The sequence below is a fragment of the Diuraphis noxia genome, unplaced genomic scaffold, assembly GCF_037042655.1.
Source record: "Diuraphis noxia isolate RWA-SAM2 unplaced genomic scaffold, SU_Dnox_SAM2 contig0002, whole genome shotgun sequence".
Classification (NCBI taxonomy): Eukaryota; Metazoa; Arthropoda; class Insecta; order Hemiptera; family Aphididae; genus Diuraphis; species Diuraphis noxia.
The window spans coordinates 4328702-4343751 of NW_028301712.1; positions in this window are offsets into that span (position 1 = coordinate 4328702).

Below are 15050 nucleotides of genomic sequence, written 5' to 3' on the forward strand. Positions count from 1 at the left end.
ACATTTTTTTTAAATTAATATCATAGATTTCTTTCGTTTATATTACTATATTAACGTAATAATCTATTTTACATTTAAATCCGAGCCCTACTAGTAATTTAACTTCTCAAATTATGGGTGTGAAAAATTGTAGCATTTATTCAAAATATATTCATATGGACAAGTTAGATTTTTTAAAAATCACCATATTATTCACAACAATTTTCATATTAATTTGAGTTGAAAATAAAATATTTCTTTTTGCTTCTTAAATTTTAATATTTAATATTAGATACCTTAAAACCTCATACATATATATTTTCTACATTAAACCAAACAATTCAAATGTTTTGACAGTTGACGTGTCATAAAATATATATTTTCGAAAATTATATCTGAGTTTTAAATCATTATATTTATTTTACATTATCTATACATACGATTATTATCAAAGAATTTATATTATGGTACTTAAAAATAAAATTTGTTTTTATAAGAACTTCACTTGAAAAAGTTTTGTATCTGTGTATATTTGTCTAGATGGTGGCATATTCTTCATCGATTTATTTTCACTATTATCTTAGTAGCAAAATTGTTTAATAAGTCAAATCATCAATTTCTAAATTTACTCAAGAACAATGTTTTTAAAAACTAATTTTCATACAAATAGTTCTCATTATACTCAGTTATGCATAGTTTTTAGTTAATATTTTTTTTTTTTTGTAGTTTATACTAAAACCGTGACTTTCACAAACCTTCTACCATCATACGTTTTAGTTATAAGCATTCATAAGTACGAATGATTGGATAAAGTTATAATTTAACCATACACTTTTAAAGTGTTCATATACAATAGATGTTACAAAACAGTAATTAGAAAAAATAAATAAAATTCTTTATCAGAATTTCATATCAAAATTTTCCAATTTTTGTATACGAAGTACATTATATTACTGTAAACAAAACCTGTATAATAAAGACAATATTTTCACAAATCTCATACATATATTCCAGTTTGACGCGTTTATTTACAGTACATAAAAATAATTAGTTATTCGTATAAATGTGTATAGCGTTTCTATAATTAATGCAGTATAGCCATTTTATTATTAACAGATGATATTTTTGTGGACGAGTCTTAGTAAAACAAATATATCTCTAAATATTAAAATTTCTATACCACATTAATTGTAGGAATTCAATGTACGCTTACACGAATAAACGATTTGTCGTGTTATTTAATTGGTATTTTTTATGATATTACCTATGTATTATTTATAAACGCGTCAAACTATTTTAGAATTAATGCATGTGTTTTTTGAAAATTTTGTCTTTATTATACAGGTTTTGTTTACAGTAATATAGTGTACTTCGTATACAAAAATTGGAAAATTCTGATATGAAATTCTAATAAAGAATTTTATTTTATTTTTCTTATTACTGTTTTGTAACATCCATTGTATATGAACACTTTAAAGGTTTATGGTTAAATTATAACTTTACCCAATCATTCGTACTTATGAATGGTTATAACTAAAACGTATGATGGTAGAAGGTTTGAGAAAGTCACGGTTTTCGTATAAACTACAACAAAAGAAATATTAACTAAAAACTATGCATAATTGAGTATAGTGAGAATCATTTGTATGACAATTAGTTTTTAAAAATATTGTTTCTGAGTAAATTTAGAAATTGATGATCTTGACTTGTTCAAAAATTTGACCTCTAAGTTAACATTAGAAATAAAATAATGAAGAATATGCCACCGAAATCCTAGACTTAGACAACTATACACTGATAACCCTTTTCAAGTGAAGTTCTTAAAAAAACAAATATTATTAAGTACCATTATATAGATATACTTTGAAAATAATCATATGTTTAGATAATGCAAACTAAATTTAATGCTTTAAGAATCATATAGAATTTTCGAAAATTTATTTTTTATGAATGTCGACTGTCAAAAAATGTATATTAATGTTGACAATAGTTTTAAATATGAGCTTTTAAGATATCTAATATTTGATATTACGTTTTAAATATAAAGAGAAATATTATATTTTCAACTAAAATTAATTTGAAAATTTTCGTGATGATGTCGTTTTTTTTAATATTCTAAGTTTCTTATAAAAATATATTTTGAATGTACGCTATTTTCAGCAACTGACTTATGAGACTTTTACTGAAAAATCACTTATTTATGAAAAAAAAATTATTATTCAAAAATGACTAATTTATGAATAAAAAAAACTAGCTATAAATCATAGCACCGAAATCTTAAAATCTAGTAGGGCAAATAAGATTTCAAGAGACCTATTATCTTATTATTGTCAATAATGGTGTTCCGTGAAGAGGAAAGTGGTCAATATGAACCGGCCGAATCATAAATCTTCAAAATCTCCCTATTCTAACCTAAGGTTCAGCAAAACTGGTCATATCCTAGTTACCTCTGGCATAACCATATTACTTTCCCTCGTCTTTTTTACAGTCCATTCTGCCCATTAGTATTTTTTCACTTTGTTTTATTTGTTAAATTAAAACTTTTAAATTACACCTCCATACAAAGTTGTCAACTCGCTACCTACAACACCTGCATCGCAGAACTCCATCGAGTAGGTTCAGTGTACCAATGGTTCGCGTAGTGAGCTAAACGCTTACACATGAGACCCAGTGGAGCTGAAGGATTGCGATGCATTGTTTGTGGTGTGAACTCGTCATTTTTGAATGACTTATGAGTATGTAAGTTAAAAATATTTGAAAATTGCAAATGAGTTCCGTAACTCGTTTAAAAATTTATATATTGTAAAATACCAACGAGAGAAACTTGATAATCTTCTTAGCTAAAATTCAATAAAGGATCAGTTCGCTCTAATATCAAAATTAGCAATACACAATTGAAACTAGTGAACAAAGATTTGATATATAGTACGTGAATAAAACGAAGAGAACACATGCGGTTGCAACATTCTCTCGATGAAATAAGGCTGTTAGGGCCGGAAGCATATTATAATAATAATATGCGCACCCCGGACACCTTTGTTGCTCACCACTAACACCTATAGGTCTTATATATACGAGGACTAGCTGGGTGTGTAGTGCTGTAATAGCTCGAATGCGGCGTAATGCGTGTAGTGTATTTACGTGTATTATGTGTGTATATATGTGGGTGTGTGTACAGTGAATTAAAATTAAAGAAGTGGTAACGTGGTTGTTGGTAAATAATAAGTTGCTGTGTAATAAACTGGAAACGTAGAAATAAATATAAAATTCGCAATAGTATTAATAATAAAAATAAAGTATAATTCACGGTAGCTATTTGAGCTGCGCGAGTATACTAGCTGTAGGGATAGCCCTTCTGGCTCAACAGAATAATATTAATATAAAACAATCCGTGCAAATTAATCTGCGGTCCTTATGACCAAACTAATATAATATTTTGCAAATTTGCAGTAACAAATATAAATGCCAAAATAATATGTGTCCTTCTGGCACATCAGAATAATACAAAATATAAAGCCCTTATGGCGCATTGGAATTTAACAATAAATAATAATATAATTTCTGTACGGCACTTGTGGCACGATATAATATATAACAATAAGTATAACGAATATAATAATAATATAAAATAAATAACTCACAGTTTTTCGGTGCACTGCAGCTGGCCAGCCGCTGCCTAGCTATATAATTTTACATTATAAAACAAAGAATGATGTTTACACATAAATATAATAACTTCGGTGATTGGCACTGCGAAATTCACAATAATAATAATAATATAGCGTCGCGCCGGCGATTTAATATAATACTTCAATTCGTAGCAAAGTAATTAGGCCCTTTGTCACTAATAATTATAATAAAAAACAATATTTTGCACTTATTTAAAATGTATAGAAAATAGTAAAATATTCTTTCTGAACACAACCGCGCTAACCCGAAGACGTACAATGTGAGACAAAAGGTCGCGGCGGCTGTGTTATAACTATATTCACGTAGCCGGTGCGGCGGCATACGATAATGAGCATAATCAACATATAGGTATTATATAACTCACATGACACATTGAAATAGATATAAAAATAAAATATTATAATGCCAACAGGTGATAGTGTGTGTGTATTTATGTCCAGCTATCCTCGCTGCCCGATATTAATTAATTGAATACTATTATGCTACGTTTATTTATAATTATGTTGCGGCGGCAACAAAGGCAAACATTTTAACTATAATTATATGTGATAATTTGCTTGCACATCTTCTTAAATTTTAAATTTTGATTTATACGATCATCATAATAAATTTAGATATTCATTATATTTAATTTTTATCAGTTTTAAATTAAATTTGTATCATTCTTATAATTCCTAAGTATTTAAGACTCTATGAAGAATATTACATTATGTGTATGTAATAGAATGAAATATTATTTACTAATTATATACTTCTGAATTATATTCTATGTTCAACAAAAAAATGTTCAGAAATGTCTTTTATTACTAAAAGTAAGTGATAGTAAATCTATTAATAAAATAGAACGCAAATAATTGTTGTTTAAAATATTTTATGTATTTTTTTTGGCTCATAATAATTGATAAAAGGTTAGAAATTGACGTTCTGAAGTTAGATTTGAATATATTTTTGCAATTGAATACGAAAAGAAATGATTGAGAGGTTTTCTGGACGCCTTAATTTCTTGGATATAATTTTATATTTCAGTTCCCATTTCTCCCTAATTACTGTGTTTAAACTGCCTATACAATGCGCCGCGTGATCATAAAAAGAATCTAAAGAGGTATCTCAGATTTCTAAGTTATGGTGAGATACTGGCAAATGGGATAGATTCTGATGCAAATAGTTAAAAGGTAAAAAAAGAACATTTAAGCCGAAATATTGTTGCAGTTTAAAGTATACCTATAAGTCGGTTGTCATGTTCACAGAGTTTTATTATATAAGACACTATACAAAAGCGTGATCTGTCAACTGTATTGGCCGCTAAACTTTTTTCTACATAGTATTATTTTTTGCCACCCCACACACAAAACTAAAGTACACGTCCGTCGCGTTCTGTCACTTCGGGTAAATTCTCACTCTAGTTTCAAAAAGTCTCTCTCCCTGCCACACCCTACACCCACACACCGCTCGCGCATTTGTCACCATTTCACGCGTTTTCCTCATCCCCTATTGCCATGTTACAACACATAAAATATATACCTATTACGCATTATATCTGCTGCTTCTGGTGCTACGACGTCATATTATATTTTATTTTCTCCCGTCGTCGCTGTCTCGTCCAATTCACCTTGAATATCTCTCCACTGTCTGACCGCGTTACCCCGCTACATAATAACACTATAACACTTTATGCAATGCACTCCAACACTATATATATGTATATGTTTATTTTCACATGGAAAGCGTTTTTACCACCTGCGCCTGTTCTCCCCGATACGTAGTCTACATGATCGTCGGGTTTGTAATACAGAGTGGTTTATCATGCATGCTTACCACTTTTCTTAAAACTATTTTTGTCTTTGAGTCTATTTAAAAATTCTAAAAATATGAATTAACGAAATAAATTCTTTATTAAAGGAAAAAATGGGGTGAGCATACTTGGTGAATCACTCTGTAAATTATAATATTCCTACACATTTCCACGTCCATCATGTAATAATAAAGGTTATTTTCTGTCTAAATTTGGATACTTTGTATTATAAAAAAATATATGTATTTTTACGTTAATGTAAAAGGAATAAGTTAAATACTCAGTTCATATATGATATAATAGGTACTAATGCTACCAGATTATATAAGAATTCAGTGTGATTGTAATCTCTTAAGTGAAAACCAAATTTAATAAGTTTCGTCCTTTATTTGTTTTTGGAAAAATTGTGATTAAAAACTAATTTATCTGTATTTTATAATAACTGCATGTATTCATTTTAAATACTATATTTAAAGAGTAAAATATAAGGATTTCGTTGTGTAAAAATATTGTAATTAGGTGATTGTACACATATAATATGTATATATGTATTGTTGTACTATAAAAATGTATAGAAAAATATTGTTGATTTAGTTTTATTGTTTATTTATGTGTCATTATTTTTAAGTTTATTTTTTGTTTTGTCTTGAATCCTACTTGAATAATTACACCATAGCCATAGGCTTTAGTAAATCAACCCTCTTCATTTAATTTCAGTTATATAAAACATTTATTGGTATTGGTAAATAAATATTATTATTACAATTATAAATGTATACACTACGAACGCCACCGAAGCCAATACAACGGTTACTGCTTATATCGGCTTTTATACTTTATTGTATACCTAATATAATATTAGGTATTGGGAATACATATTATATTGTAATTGATAAGTGCGGGACGGCAACACCGACAAGTAGGATATCCATATAAACACGCGATTAGAGTATTAAACGATCTCGTTAAATAATTAAAATATTATTTTGATGAGTGCGTGTGAATTCATCTAATGAATAATTAATACTTGCACGTGTGTGACAATATTGAAATTGAACTTTTTGAGTATCGCAAAAGTTAATTTAATAACTGTCCTATACCATAAATGATTTCTAAAACCAGTTCAAAGAACGTTAGAGAAACCACAAAATATATATAGCGAAAATGAGTGTAATAATCTATTCGTTTTATTAGTTATAACATATTATACATTATACATTATTGCACGTCTCACACGACTGTATAATATGTTCTGTATAGCGGCACGTGCGTTGGTTTATGACATTTTCATCCACACCCAGAACGAGTTTACAGATCCGTTTTTTAGTCAGTGTCTGGCATTCATTAACGCGATACGGAAACAGTAAAATATATTATACCATTTCAATCCATATACAATCATTAGGTACGTCGTCCAAGACTAACACGCGCTCGCGACACTTGTTTTACAATATGGACACTTCCTAAAAAGAAAATAATCGTATTATACGTATTATTATATTATTGTATTTATGACTTACGAATGAAAATAATAATAAATACTTAATACTACGCATTGTAGCGAAATAAACGCCACTTGCGTATATTATAGATAATAATAATATTATAATATCGCTAATAGCAGTGGTCGTATAATTTCATTACACCGTCCGAGAAATCACGTAAAGATTTGTATTTTAACCGACCAATTATTATACAACAGTTTTGCGTCGAAAGGACGCACGCGACCCACAAACTTTAACTTGATTATAAACGATATAATTATGTATATATTTTTTTAGTTTATTTCGACATATACCGTGACAAGATGTAAACGAAGGTTTTGAATATTTACGTGCACATAATATTAACACTTCAAACAATAATTTACCATAAATATATTCGATTTGGACTTCAAACGTGTTGGTGGAGGGAGAGGAGTCGCATCTTAGCCGCCATGTTCCACAGCAAGGAGTCCATATTATAGGTAACAATAAATAATTGCGTTAAGTAACTGTCAAAGACGTTAATATTATTATGATAAATTACGTCATAATTAAAATTCTGCTCTTGTGTTGACATCAATGTTCAGTTTATTTGGTAATTGACATTTAGTAGATCTATATGTATTAAAGCCATTGGTGGAAAACACTGACTTGATGAAAGTACCTAACATTATAATATACCTACCTGCAATCTGCATTTATCAGACGTCCAGTTCCACTGACGATATTGATGATTATGATATTATCTTAGCATTCTAAGTTGTATAAATCAGCATTTTTATAATTCATGGTTAATTAGTAGTTATTTTATATGATAAAACAAACAACAACAAAAATGTATATTATTATAATATAAATATTAATTTGTGAGTTGAGGTAGTGCTTCTGGAATTTCAGTATATTTCATTAGAGTTATATCTTTGAGTACAGTTTATATTTTAAAAATAACATGTTTTTATCGTCGCTTTGACCACTTATCAATCTTGAAAATTTACTTTTATGGCTGATGGTAAAGGAAAAAATTATACCTATACTAAAATAAAATGCGATTTTTAACAAAATGTCTCTAATTATAGTCATTAACTTTAGCATAAACACATATACATCAGCTTTTGAAAAATAGCAACAGTCTTATAATAATATTCACTGAAATTATAATTATAATCTTTTTTTTATGTGTATGCTATATAGAGATACTTTTGGCAGAATTTACGAAGGTTTAATTCAAACAATTTTGACATAGTAATATTATTATTATTAGTGCAAGAGATGATGTCACGAACGACATACTTTGTATTACAAATAATTATTATAGGTACTATTATATTGTAGCGTCTATATTAGTAGGGACGGAACACCGGCAAGCCATTAAAATTCGATTTGCAGGTTGAAATATATTAAGCCGCGTATTAATAACATTTGTTGTTGTCTTTTCTGTGAGCAATTTTCTTTTAAGAATCATTTTTCGGCGCACGTGGCGTACCTGCCTACTATAATGCATCACATCGTCAGAAAACACGAATACTACACACAGGCACACATCAGCAGTAGTTTAAACTTTAAATCGAAATTTAACGACCACTCAACGACCACTTTTATGATGTGTCTCGATCCTGGTCAGATTTGTTGATGACCCAAATAGGTTAGGTATATCGTTTTATATACTGCATACAATTTTATAATAATATTAACGTGCAATAAGTGAGAGTTAAGAATTTATTTTACGAGTGTTCGTGTCCCTATATCGAACACGCTGTGTTCCGTCGTGAGTTATGAATGGTTGCAAGATATTGCATTACTCTCAGGTCTCTCCACTCATGTAGACGCTATCATATTAAAATGCCATGTATAATTCATACTCGATCAATTGAATTTTGAAATTTTGGATTATAATTATACCTTCTACAATAACAGTTTTCTGCGTCTATACGTTAAACTATTTGCATATTTTAATGTTATTTAATGTTTATCGTGGTCACAGTACCATAAGTATCTACCTATATATGTTTTATTATACTTACCTATTTTTGTATGGGTATATGTTAAATTAAACATCTCGAAGCAATACCTCTGCAACAAAAAAAAAATATATGTCATATATTTAGTACAGAAAAACATATAGTACCTATTAAGATTGTAGCAGTTTCGTTTTATTTTCAAAAAATAATTACATGCTACACTCGCATACACCTGCAGTTGTTGATTTTTAATTGAAATTCATCATCGCCATTATATATTATACACAAGCGGTTATTAATATCGACCGTTGTTTTTCCTCTCGCTTGTTTTTTTTAGCCGCTATTATTTTTATTTATCACTCTACACGTGCTGCTTTCAAATGCAATATAAAAACGAATATTTCACTTGCCCCTCGAACCAATGTTATAATATATGTACAATGTATACACTGTGAAATATGAGCTCCACACCGCCACTGCGCCGCCGCCATCATCGGAAGTGACGTCTCCGTCTCGACGGGACACGCTTACAACTATCACTTTTGGAAGCTACTTATCCTATGTGTGCACACTGCGGTATACCTAACATACGCACTCTTGCTTGTCTGTTTCGGCCATATCTGGTTATTACTTATTATTATTATTATTATTATTATCATTATTATTATTATTGTGGATAATAATCGTATCATATCGACCCAAACACGTCGTGAATGTTTTTTACGTTTTACTGATTGCCTTAATATACCACTCATATTATATATTCTCTATATAATATCTATCCGTGTGGTTTATACCATAACGTATAAACAACTGTCTTCTATCAAAATATGTTCCGGATCGACAGTGTTGAAAGTAGATTCGCATTGCGTATAAGTACTATCGCACAACATACCTCCGTGTGGAACGAGCACAAATCGTGTGTCTTAAGAACTTATAAGAACATCTTTAGAACGATGTTCTAATCACCGCAATATATTATAGTTAAAAAGACGACCGAATATAGACGTTCCTTGAAAGTATCATATTTAGCGTACACGTGTATAATAATTATAATATATATCGTATTAATTATAAATACATTTGTAAATTAAATCGATCTTCAGACCATTTAATTTAAAACATACCTACATCATGAATAATTATGATGCGGTCTTAAAGCGTTATTAACGAGTTGGTTTTCGATCGTTGGTGTAACAGTAAATTAACCGACAATCTTGTAGTGGAAATTGTTACAAATCATATTATAATTATAGGCACAGAAGTTTGAGTATTATCGCCATTCATCATTTTAAACTGTAATATGTATGAGAGATTTCAATAATATTGCCATATTTAAAGCTGAAAAATTCTAAATTCAATAATATTAGTGTTATAATAATGTTACAAATATGGTGGTTATCGTAAAACATCATCAGATTTTATGTAACTACGGATTTTTAGAAACTGTATATAATCTATGTGGTAGTGCATTACATATGTAATAATCATTTCGAATATTGACATTTGCCAAAACATCGCCGGATGGTCACAATTTCACGAATCCGGTAAACCTGTAAAACCAGCTAAACACAGGTTTTTGTAAAATCACCATGGCCGTAATAGTTCTTTTAAGTTAAACAGCACACTAAGAGTATGCCACATCAACACATGCAACGTGTGGTTTTCATCTGACAAACTTACAACCTACAGAAGAAACTGTTTGGCACCGACAACTTTACTCTCTCTGTATTAAATAAATAGCCGAACACAATTTCAAAAGTGAATAAATGACAGTTTATTTCTATTTGGATTTCGGTAAAAATTTTAAAAGCGTACAAGTCGTGTACAAGACGTTCTCAGGTCTCAACGTCTATGGAATATCTACAAAATATGATACTCTACTCCTGGTTTGCTTACAATAATTGGCGTCTTCATTCCGTAGTTCTGGACCGGAGCAATTGTAATTATTGTCGTAGAAAGTCGTTGTTTTCGTAAAAATATGTAAAATGTGTATAGCTTAATTCACGGAAGTGGAAGTGAATCTAAATTAGTGAATTAAGAGGATGTCAGTATAATACTGCATACAATACTGCAATACACCGTCGTATACAATACTGCACGCTACAATATTATACGTATGCCCAAAATTGTCGAATGCGAATAGCGAGCACGTGTTACGTGGTATATAGGTACAACAACTTTCGTACTATACGTATATACAATTTACAATTACGCTTATTTGTAAGGATAACATAATGTAATAATAATAAACATCGATCATCAATTATCCGCGGCCGTGTACGGCGTAGAAATCGTTCTGAGCCGTAAATGGAAATCGCGTGTTTTTTTCCTCCGTTTCATTCTTTTCTTTCTGCAGTCGGTCCGACCAATAAAAAACGTCCGGCGTTTTCACGTGCGATTTATAGGTAAGATCTTTCAGAGCTCAAAAGGCACTGCAGAAATGCAGTTTAATGCACATTTAATTCCTTCGTCGAGATTTATTGCCGAGTTCGATTCACGCGCGTTTACGTCATGACTGTGTGAGCACTTGCGCACGCGCACTTACATGCGAAGTCGATATAAGACTTACAGACGTACCCGACACGCGCGCACCGAACGGGAAGAGCATCCGGAAAAGACGTTGCAGCACTAATACTATCTAATGTCAAGCACGCGCGACGGTCGTGTGTAATGACTACAAGTCAATTCATAGGCGCAATTAGGGAGGGAGAGGGGCTTAAGACGTATTAGTAACCCTAATTTTAAAATTAACACCTGTTGTATATATAGTTTTGGTATTATCAAAACCTCTGTTTATCAAAGAAAAATTCAAAAACAGCTTGTCATCAGATACTATATATCGTCACTATTATAGTATAAAAAAATATTATTCCACAATATTGCAGCCTCATAATTATAAAATGTCCAGAAAATGAAGATCACCCTCAGATTTTTTATTGAAATTTGCACCTTTGTTACAGGTATAATGCGGTATCAACCACTATAATGTTGTTTCCTGTCTACACATCGCCCCGGGTTACAATATTACTGCTGTATGCTATGACGAGGACTCCCCCCTTCCCCATACACACACACACACGGCCGCCCGCTGCGGATGAATGATTTATCATCACAAGCTTTTCGGCGGGCTATATACGCGCTCGGCTGCTGTTATCTCCCGATCGACGGCATGACCTCTAAAACGTGATATATTATATAATAAAATATATTATATACAAATGGCATATATTGTACGCGAACGGCGCAGCACATTTCCAATGATGCGTTGTAAACATGACATCGATCACTATTAATATATAAACAGCTGCATCGTGTGATTAATCATCAATAACTAACACACACACATAAACACACATTAAAATTATATTGTGAATGAACTGACTTTTATTGGCCGCGCCACTTTGTCATTTTAACCGTGAAGTATGTGGTTCTATACAATACACAGTCTCTCGTCTATTCCACGCCTGTATTATAGCGAGTTTATCTAAAAGGGGAGTGTAGTAGAGTAAATAATCATCTCGTCGAGTTTTTCGTGTCTGTTACCTGGCAGTTGTCTATAACTTGCTGGATAATACGTACCAATACGGGTCCGGCTTCTATTGATTTTAAACTTTATATTATCTGTAATGGATTTAAACAAACAGTCAAACTAAGTACTAAATAGATTTTCATCAGCGATAATCGATATTTTATTGTTTTATTAGTATAAGTATACGCTGATAATTTCGGACCTGTATTACAAAAAAGTTTAGTTCGCAATCTTACTGTCATATTATTCACATAGAAATTAGAGAGAGAGAAACCAGTGAACGAGGTGTTGAGGTCCGAGTTGAACGGACTACCTGATTTGGGAATGTCATCGAGGGCTGTTTTCATCAAATTTCTTCATCCATAAGTTTTATCAATATTATAGCCACGATGAAGACATAGATCGACTCATCCTTATAGATCATGTACTATGGATCCAAGCCAATTCTTAATACGCCATAATGAGTACATGATTTATGAACTAACCTATGCATTCACGTAATTCAGGTTGATATACTGAGTTATTAGTCATTCACACGCATACGCGGTAATAACCAAGAATCTAACTTTTCAGTAATTTTGGCATCATATCAATGCATGACGAGTAGAATAGCTACATCCATAACCATCCGTATAGTACATGATCTAAAAAGGGCCTATATATCCTTTACCAAATGGGTACCCACATTGATAGCAGCGTGTATGCTTGCCGACATGTTGCAGTATGGTGATGCCTGTTTAGTATAAATATACATATTGTATCGTAGAAGAGTAACTCAGTAACCGAAAAGCGCCACCAATCTTTATACGGTTGAAACGTGAATAAAGATGGTCTGTTATAGTTAAAGGTCTATAATTAGACTGTTCTTCAAATAGTCGTGACTCTGTTTATATTATTGTATTAACATTGCAGTATATTATGTTTTTATTTAAATTGAACCGTAAAATATATTTAACATACCTACTTAGTATTATATGCGATCAAAAGTGAAAAGGATTGTTTTACCGGATGATTGTAAATAATTAAATGTTCCTACGTTTATTCAAAACCTTACTTTAAATAAATCATATTAAATAATTTGATTTTTATTCACGAATATTTTTTTTTTGTTTTTCTTTATTTTCCAACCATCCGTCGCTCTGTGCGATCACGGTTGTCTATACAAAAAAATCGAATGTTTATAATCCTTGCTGAGAACATCTTGAATTACTAATATACATAAAACGCGTAAATAGATACTAACGATTTCCCGTTCTATATCAAAGTCCGCAGAAAACATGAGATTTTGTATTTAATGTATTTAAGAATAATATTATATTCTAGTTCGATTAAAACGGTGTCGGAGACAAACATGAAGTGGTTGAGATCTCGATAAAGCATTATACAGGTATAATTATTATGATGTATGATTTATGTGTCCGTAACTTCGGTGGAGATTACATCAAAGCGATTGGATGGAAACCAAACACAGCAAACTGCAGAACTACGCATAACAATATATTTTATAATATCGTGAAAAGTGACTAACGGATTTAAAAAAAAATCTATAATTTTGTTTGGATATATAGGTACCTATACATTTCTACATAATATAGCATTATATGAGTATCGTGATGGAACAAAACTCACGGACTTGCAGCAACTATCGTTATGAACTCATCGAACGTGAAAGCCATTCGTATATGTATATGCTAGGCGTTAACTGAGTTGTTTAAATTTATCATATACCTACATATTGTATACTAAATGATTACAAACCAAACGTAGTACCTAATATGCCTGTATAATTTAATAAATTACGATTAATATAATAATAATACGAAGATCAAAAATGTAGTTTATATGCATTAACTTTTTTTTTACGATCGAAAAACGTGCAGTTTGCTTACTAGCAGGTTCATATATGCGTGCGTGTAGGTTGGAATAGTATAATAATACGTGGTACGATAGAAATGCAACTCGAGAATAGTACCATAGCATGATGTAATATACGACAACAGTTAATCGATATGCATAAAAATATACATTTATTATAATAAAATTATCGTGTTAATATTATGTTTGAATAATACGCGCCATCACACTTTATATAATAATATTTATCTCGAATAATTGAGTTTTTAATCAAAATAACATAATGGTATAATATTAACTGCAGCTGTGCGCAGGTTCGAACTCAAGACAATAGCTTGTCTTTTTTTTAGCGCATACAAAATAATATTTAAATAGTGCAACAACATCGTTACTATGTTAGTTATCGTCTTCTAAATTATACTCATAACGCGTGCATTAATTATCAGTATTACTGGGAATATGAAAACTATTGCAAATTTAAAATTGTATAACTTTTATAATAATTCATATAAATCTACACTGCACCATCACTTAAAATTAGTAAATATCTTTGGCAGAAAACCTGCAGATAATATTAAATTATAATGATTTAACAATATTATTAATATTTTTATTATATCATAATCATTAGGAAGTAAAACAATATATTTGCTCATATGTTTTTAATATTACGGTTGGCATGTTTTAGCATCATTTTAACCGATGAACATTTTTTAGTAGATATAACTATAGATAATACACGCGTATTTATTTATTTCGGA